The sequence below is a fragment of the Diadema setosum genome, chromosome 4 (genome assembly GCF_964275005.1).
Source record: "Diadema setosum chromosome 4, eeDiaSeto1, whole genome shotgun sequence".
NCBI classification, from domain to species: domain Eukaryota; kingdom Metazoa; phylum Echinodermata; class Echinoidea; order Diadematoida; family Diadematidae; genus Diadema; species Diadema setosum.
Genome location: NC_092688.1, coordinates 40212112 through 40221519, shown reverse-complemented (window position 1 = coordinate 40221519; position 9408 = coordinate 40212112). Strand labels below are relative to the sequence as shown.

General features: G+C 41.2%; 1 pseudogene; it reads left to right on the top strand.

The window, feature by feature from the left end:
* The first annotated feature begins 1035 nt into the window (after positions 1–1035).
* LOC140227869 (uncharacterized) lies at positions 1036–8940 on the top strand (annotated as a pseudogene).
* The last annotated feature ends 468 nt before the right edge of the window (positions 8941–9408 follow it).

Genomic DNA, 9408 nt, shown 5'->3' with positions numbered 1-9408 from the left:
ACCTCCCTCGTATGTATTTTCTCTCGGTCTCTCTCTCGCCTAGCCCGCCTCACCGCTGATATTTGGTTGACACACCCATACTATTTTTAGATCAACGCTGGTGTGAATTCTTTAAACACGTGCTCATACACTCTGAAGGCGTTTGTATTGCCACAGTAGCGCCACTATATTCCACATACACACGTAAACATACAGGCACACGTATAGACACAGACAAACAAACCACTACCACTATGTAACCACCACACATGCACAGTTTCTACATATTGTATTATTATACTCCAAACACACACACAAACACACACACACACACACACAACAAATCATACACATCACATATCATGCAGCTCACAATACACACACACACACACGCACACACACACACATACGCATAACTTACCAGTCATACCCATCCCACCAAAGCTTAACACCGGAGGAATCATCCCGAGCCCGGGGCGACAATCCGTGACGGGGCGACAATCCGTGTCGCATCAAATTTTTTGCCAACACGGATTGTCGCCTTCGAGGTCAAAAACTGGGAACTGCACAAGCGTCACGGATTGTCGCCAGGCGACAATCCGTGTAGGGGGCGACAATCCGTGCCGCCAGCGCCCGTCACGGATTGTCGCCCCGAGCAGGAGGCGACAATCCGTGTAGGGGCGACAATCCGTGTCGCAACAAGGCACGTTTTTCCCTCAATGTACCTTGAACTATATAATATATCTCCTGTAAAATGGCTTGTACTATATACCACGTAATCTGCGACTGAGATTTCAACCATCAAACAGCTAATCGCGGGAAGAAGCAGGATATCGCCCCCTCCCTCTTCCTTCACGATAGCTCTTTTTTACGAACGTATTGTGCTTGTCTCGAAAGGTTGCATAGCAAGAAGTGTGCTTGATATTCACCACTTTTTCGAGGACTGTGATGACGGTGATCAATTTCAGTATGAGAGGCTTGCGCTTACAATACGATCGTTATTAACCTTTATTCTCTTTGTTTTGTATAAATTCCGTCTTTATAAGTCGACCTATCATGGATGAAAAGCCCTTCCTCGGTCTCCTATTAACATTGACCGCTTCTGTGTTCTGTAGCCCCACTGGACAAGGTATGTGTGACTTAATTCTCATGAACCTGCATTCATATAAACATAGCCTTATCCGGTATCAACCGAGTAATATCATCGAAAGATGCTGTTTAGAGCTGCACAAAAAGGCTTTTTATATATTATGTCATCATCATTTTTTTTTTTTTTTTTTGGACGTAGAATGCCGGTTAGCTCATTCCCGTTATATCAGTTTTACATTTTCGCTTTACTGTGTTTCAGATGCATTTAAAAAAACATTGCATTGTAAAACAATTAATAGTCATCTCTTTATTCAAAGTTGGCTTTCTTTTTGGGGGGTGGGGGTGATATTTGCAGAGTTTTTCTTGTTCTCTTGACGTTACAGTCAGACATCATTCAAGATATCAAGCTATTTCGTCTTAATCCTAGTCCAAGAATCAACTGGCACGTGACTTGTGTAAATCTGAGATATTAAAGCTCATCCAAGAAAGATGTCTTCCTGCCCATGTTTGCTAAAAAATAAAGAAAACAGGTTTTTTTTTTTCCGTTTTGAATAAATGTATTGGAGCACTGTACTGATTTTTTTTTTTGTTGAAAATAGCAAACCATATCGAAAACATGTTACTCTTTTACTCAAAAGAAATGATCGAGGTAAATGGAAGCTACCTTTACTAGATATTTGCTAGGTAAGACAACTATTTTTAAGTACAAAATATGTGTCGTCTCATGAACTTTCCGTTTCTCTAGTGATGACGTCAAAACACGCAATAGAGGAATGCGTCGATAAGAGCCAGTCAAATCAAAGCGGGTGTACGTACCAAACTCCGTCCAACGCTACTTCCATCATACTTACATGTGTCGTGAGTGGATTCAAGCCTGATGTTTCTGTGATGTGGACCGATGAGTCTGGGAAGAGATAAAATCTATGGCTTCGCGACAGACAACATCATCTGACAACACGTATGAGAGGTTCGAGAAAATCAATGTTTCAGCAACACATGGGACAGAGCAAACATTTGTGTGCATAGCTACCGGTGACTCGCTGAATGGGACGTCGACCAAAGAAATCACTCTTCTGCCTACATCAGGTTTTGTGAAATGTTTTCAATATTGTGTTTCTGAATAAAACGAAGTCATAATTGATTGTCATAGTTTCTGCCGTCAAAACTATAAAACAGGGTTTATGACAAGAAAAACGTTTTCCGTTTTGTCTTTCTGAATACTATCGAATCTTGTAGTATCTTCTGCAATAACTAATAAGTTAAAAGTATGAATGATTAAAAATGGGAACAATGATTCAACAGATGACGGGGAATTATAAACTGAGTGGGTACCTTTAAGTTACTGTAACTATTTCACAACACAATCAAATATGAAAGAAAGATATTATTCAGAGGGGTGAAGGTTCAGGTGCGAGGTTCTTCACCTTTTCTCCCTCTACAAATCAAATTTGTTAAAATCGCAACTGCTGATCTGTAAATCAACAAACATGTCCCTGAATGGAAAGTCGGAGCTCGGGTATTTGTTCCATGTTCATCGTGTCACTGCCGGCAACCAGGGACAGCCTGGTGGTAGTGTCGCTGCCCGGGAAGCAGGAGATGACAGGTTCGAGTCCCACTGGTTCCTTTTTTCCGACATGTTTGTTAATTTACAGATCAGCAGTTGCGATCTTAACAAATTTAATTTGTAGAGGGAGACAAAGTGAAGAAACTCGCACCTGAACAATCAAATATGAGTTTAATGTCAAAAGCACTTGTATCTGAAAATCAAAACAGAACAAAAGACAAGTAAATCCATTTGACTGAGTAAAGACAAAGGCCTCTAAAAATGACATTTATAGTCATAGCGTCTCAACCGTTTGTACCTTTTTAGGAGCCTACTTCTTCAAGCGTGCAGTATGAAAAACAAGTTGATGATTTAATATTATGGAGGTATTTATCTATGTTTGATGATTTCTGACTCTATCAATCAAGCTGGTAATGAGTATAGTGTGCATTTACAGTGTCTATATAAAATTTCAGGAAAACGTAATAACGTCGGTCTCATCGTTGGTTATTCATTGGAATACCAGCTGCCGTATTCATCATAATTTTCCTTGTTCGAAAGTTTCGGCAAAAATACACTCAGGAGTACCTACAGCAAAGAGGTGTTTATGATTCTGTGTTTATTCATTTAATTGATTAATTGTTTGTTTGTTTTCTTCATAAAACCACAGGAATGGGATGAACTAAGACGGGTGTAACATTCTCCACCGTTCGAAAAGCTTTGGAATAGTCGTGTTTATATGACAGAAATTGTTTTAATCCATCATTTCCGCAATGTCTGCATAATATTTTCTTGAGAGACCCAACAATAGAATTTTGTATTAAATAGAATTTGAATTTCAATTGACATGTATTGAATCGATTTGAAGGAGATAAAAAAAGGTGCGAGCAACTCGAGCTGTCGAGTAGCAAAATACATTAAAAAAAAAAATCATTATTCATGCTGTCCAGAATCGGAGGACTCTCCGACCGTTCAGACAACATTGAATTTTGACGGCGAGAGCAGAAAGTGGCTCTCCGTACAACGGGCAGATTTCAGACTTTGTTGCAGACGACTCAAAGACGTGTCCTCAAAGCACGTGAGTATGAACTGGGGTGTATAAAATGAAAAATATCCAATCCAAAAATAATCCAATCAAACAAATCAAACAAATGTACAAACAACCAAGGAATGAGATTAACTTTCGCATAATGTGTATTTAACAGTGTTGGCAGATTTCAGCTTTTGCAATTTGATGATTTCAAGGGTCGATGCTATGATAGGCTGCGCTCGTGCTGAAGGGTTATCTCCAAAACAACCGTCGGAAACAATTGTTAAATGGAGCTCCAACATCTACTGTCAGATTAACGCAAGACTGAACATTATTTGAAAAGTAGGCCCTATCTGTAAAAACACCGTTTCGAATATCAAAACAAAACTAATCTCTGTTCCCTTTCAGCCAAGAATCCCTATCTGCGTGTACGCCTTCTATCGGTTCGCACTCGCCGCCTATTTCTTCGCGTTTTTAATCACTTATGTCGTATTGGCAGAGGAGGCACTGGGCCGGAAGTTCCTCATTTACCTCGCTTTTTGGACATATTCTACGGCAACATGTTATGTTTGCTTTGCCTGCTGTAATGCTGTGATGGACCTCAAGAAGAGCAGGACAAATGCAGCACTTGAAGGTACTTGTTGCGTGTTTTATGATGGGAGTGGAAATGGGCAGGGGAAGAGGAAGCTATAAATGTATAAACACAAAGCCCATAACAGAATCTTATGATTATTCCACTGCTGATGCTTGTTTTCTATTATTTTCGCAAATCTTATCGGTGACAAGATAGAAGTGTGCGCACTTTCATGCGGTTACCCCTCGACACCAGAGTTTTTTTTTTTTCTTTCAACGTCTTATCTCAGATACACTCTTTCATAGCATAAACGTGGAGACTTTATTGAAGGAATTGCGTGACTTATTTGCTGAACTCTGTAATGATGTTCGAAGATAAATAAATGCACACACACACGCACACACGCACACACACACAACACTCAAGTCAAAGAAAAATTAACATGCTTTTAAACTGTCTCTGTAATGGTCTATTACAACGGGTGCACGTCACGAGACCGACACCCACGAGTCATACAGCCTACAAGTCATACAGCTCACAAGTCATACAGCCCACGAGTCATACAGCTCACAAGTCATACAGCCCACAAGTTATACAGCCCACGAGTTCGACACTGAGTAAATAAAGCCCATGAGTTCGACATCAAATGAAATAAGCCCACGAGCTATACAGCCCATGAGTTCGACACTACGCTCAAAAGGCTCACGAGACCGATTCTAAGCAAAGAAAGCTCACGAGACCGACACTACGCTTAAAAGGCTCACGAGACCGACACTAGGCAAAAGAGGCTCACGAGACCGACACTAGGCAAAGAAGGCCCACGAGACCGACAGGATGAACAGCGTCACCTATAGACCGATTAATTGTATAGGGTGTCCAGATAATGATATAAAGAAGGTATAAGAGATGGAAAAGGAGAGTTGCTAGGGTATTACCTCGTCAATTGCCCTCCCTCACCCCCTGAACGGTGCAAGATCTTTAATTGTGTTTGCGTATGTGAGTGTTTGTGAAAAAATGAACAAAATTCAGTAAAAGTGCATGAGATGTTTCAACATTACTTTCGAAAATGCCAAAACACCCTTGTTCCTTATCTAAAAAGCCCATACCGATATACACCTACTTAGAAAAAAAAAATCAAATGATGTGGACATTCAGATCAACCAACTAGAAAGATACCCAGGTATGAAATGAAGTACACTAAAAAAATTATTCACAAAATGGTCAGTGTTGCAGTGCACACCTGCTTTACACGATATGGGGGGGGGGTAGTCATCTGCAAAGGCTTGAAATGGTATAAATTCACAGAAAATATTGTAATCGTTAATTAAGGCAGAGTTAAACATTCGGAAAAAGAAGATGCATCCATGAAAAAAACTTTTCTATTTCATGAAAAATGTACCGTTTTGAGAAGAATAATTTTATAAACACAAGCCACTGAAATCGGGGTGAATCGATGCGATGAAAAAAGCGTTTTCATCCGTTGAATTTCATTAGTTAAAGAGAAAATTACAAATTAAACTCTAAGCTGGCGGATATAAGCACGCAGAAAGGATATCTAATAAGGCCTACTTAACTTGTGAAGCGAGAAAGAAAAGGCTGAAAAAAAAAAACTTAGGTCCTGTCCACCGTCTAATTAGAAATTAGAAAAAGCCTATCAAATATAGCATGATGGCATCTAAAATTAAACCGTTCGTCATTCCTTTCCTCTATCATTTTTTTTTCCTGGGGGGGGGGGGTGGTCCCATGAAGAAGACAATTTTATTTACAAAAAAGAAAAAATGGTAACAATGTCGCTCCCCGTAGCGTGATAGAACTACCCCCTAAAAGCCACACGTGTACAAATACATACTTAATGTCATTGATATGAAGATGGTGCTGTTATAGTTACAATCTCTCGCTCGACAGCATAACGAAATTGCACCCGCCAGTATGTAATTTTCCCCTTAATGGAACACTCTGTTAATGTACATATTTGTAATTGACATGTAGATGGCGCTGTTCATCCTGTCGGTCTCGTGAGCCTTCTTTGCATAGTGTCGGTCTCGTGGGCTTTCTTTGCCTAGTGTCGGTCTCGTGAGCCTTCTTTGCCTAGTGTCGGTCTCGTGGGCTTTCTTTGCCTAGTGTCGGTCTTGTGAGCCTCTTTTGCGTACTGTCGGTCTCGTGAGCCTTAATTGTGTAGTGTCGGTCTCTTCTTCTTCTTCCGAGTATGGTGCAGTCCACCGTCTGGTATATTTTCGCACTGTTTGGCGGGTCTGGTGTGGTGTATGTACAGTGTCATATAAAACAACTACATGATAACTAAGTGCAGCTAAAAAAACAGCATTCCCCTTCTATCGGAGTTGGAGTTTCTGTACCGCCTGTCTGAAACTGTCTTCAGAGGTACATTTGATGAGGGCTTCTGGCAGAGAGTTCCACAGCCTTATGGAGTCAGGAAAGAATGATTTCTGGTAGAGTAGGGTTCTTGCAAAGGGTACTTGAAGTTGTTGAGAGTGTCCACGGTTTGATGTTGTTACCGGAAGTAGATTGGTATGAGGGATGTCTGTGAGTTGGTTGAGGATGCGATACATCACCATCATCTTGAGCTGAGCTCGGCGTTCTTGAAGAGATGGCCACTGGAGTTGGTGCAACATCGTTGTCACGCTACTTGTCCTGTGATAGTCTCCTACGACAAAGCGGGCATATCGACGTTGAACCATTTCCAGCCTCTGGATATTTTCCTGGGTATGGGGGTCCCAAACTGTGCTGGCATATTCCAGGATGGGACGAACTAATGCCAGGTAGCACAACATTTCGGTTTTTCGAGGGCAAGGTCTGATGTTTCGTTGCAAGAATGCACTGATGCTACTTGCTTTCTTGGTGACAGCTTTTATGTGGGGAGTCCAGTTCATGTTGTTCTTGAGATGGATTCCGAGATATTTGGCTGTTTCTGCTTTTGCCAGGATCTGGCCATGGATTTTGTAGGACCACTGGACAGGTTTCCTCTTATTTGTGATGGTGAGGACTTGGTTGAATTCCATAAGCCAGTCACTCTCCAGCAGGGCGTCCAGATCCTCTTGCAGGTGTTTTGAGTCTGCCTCTGAGTTGATTCTTCGATAAAGCATGCAGTCATCAGCGAAGAGCCTGACGGTGCAACCGAGCGAGACATACTCAGGCAGGTCATTAATGAACAGGAGAAAGAGGAGCGGGCCTAACACACTACCCTGAGGTACACCAGAGGTGACCTTGGCACCCTTCAAGGATTACTTGTTGGCTCCGGTTGTGAAGAAAGTTGGTGATCCATTTGTGGGTGTTGTCACTGATGCCAAAATGATGCAACTTGTGAAGGAGTCTGGCATGAGGCACCTTATCAAAGGCTTTTGATAAGCCATGTAGAATAACATCATGTTGTTCTTTGTCATCAATACCTTTGGCGAAGTCCTGAATGGCAAGAATGAGCTGAGACTCACATGAGCGAGAATGTTGAGAGAATGAGAGAATGTTGTTGTCTTCCAGATGATTCATAATAGCACTGTGTATAATGTGTTCGAGAATTTTACATGAGACTGACGTTAGTGAGATAGGACGGTCTCGTGGGCTTTCTTTGCTTAGTGTCGGTCTCGTGAGCCTTTTGTGCCTATTATAGTGTCGAACTCATGGGCTGTATGACTCGTGAGCCGTATAACTGATGGGCTGTATGACTCATGGACCTATTTTTGATGTCGGTCTCGTGGACCGTATGACTCGTAGGTGTCGGTCTCGTGGGATGACCCCATTACAACACTGCCTTTTGGAAGATCTAAGTATTCCCCATGGTGAATGCGGCCACACACGGGTTTTAACCGTGAGAGCACTTAATGATCATTTTGATTTTATTTCCTTCTGTTTGTCATAACTTGATTTTACATATCATTATCAGAGACAATATTAACAGCTAATATTTTCTTTCTGTAAACATTGTTGATCACTTGGTTTATATATCATTCCAATTCTCAAATCATTCTTGGGCTTGGGTAATCTGCCAGCTGATGGGCTCCTGGTACGCATAAGATTCCCTCAATGAATAAATGTAAGTTAGATTACGGCACGAAAATGGAAATATATTTCTTCAAATAACCTGATAGAAATTTTTGGGGAGAAAAAAAAAACAAAAAACAAAAAACAACTGCTATCAATTCTCTTACCATGCGTACTAAAGTGTTAAACGCATACCATAGCGGCATTGACCATCGTAATTCTTTCTTTCTCTTCACATAATCATATTTTGTTTTACTTTCAGACAAATTTCGATACCAGATTCAGTGGTTTCTATTTAACATCACCGCCACTCCTTCCATGATCGCAACTACTTTTGATTGGGGGGCTCTAAACTTTGTCATATCGGAAAAGGTACCGAACTTGCTCTACATCAGCATCCATCCGCTTCCTACCGCCGTCTGCTTCATCGAAATCTTCCTCACCCTGATCATCATCCGCTTCGTACACGTGGTCTATCCCTTCTTGTACTTGGTTGTCTACCTGCTCTTCATCGTCATCTACTGGAGAGCTGGGGAAACGAACCCTTTCGGAGACCCCTCAATTTCTTACATTCTCGACTTCGAAAACCACCCAGGCGTAGCGGCCGCAACCGTGGTGGGCGCGACCTTGGCAGCGCTGCTGGCTCAGGCCATTTTATGGGGATTGTACGCCATCCGTGTCCGATGCATAGATAGGAAAAGAACAGAAGCTGTTCCCTCTACCGCTGAGTAGTTCTCAAGACAGCCCCACCACCATTAACACACTGTTCACGTCTCATAGGAATGTAAACGTGTTCAATATAGCTAAACTCGGTCTTGCTATTCACTGCCAACGTAGCACAGATGCTCTTTATCTTATCAAGTAAATTTACATCAAGATTAACTCCATTGTAACGATATTAATCATGCAGCGTCTTCCGACGTCTTGGCAAATCTTCAAAAATGTATGCATATCGCATAACACAACCATTGCTGATTATCATGTATCTGCATTAAAGCAATTATTATTTTCAACATCAAAAACAACTTTACATTTTTCATAAGTTTTTTTTTCATAGGTGTTAGAAAGAATTATGGGTTAAACATTATCATCTACATGAATTTCTTTTTGTAGGTAAAATGCATCACGATAATATTTCATATTCTCTTGATTTCGTCAGAAACTTCATTCCATAAAACGATTATGATTTCGGCATGCAGC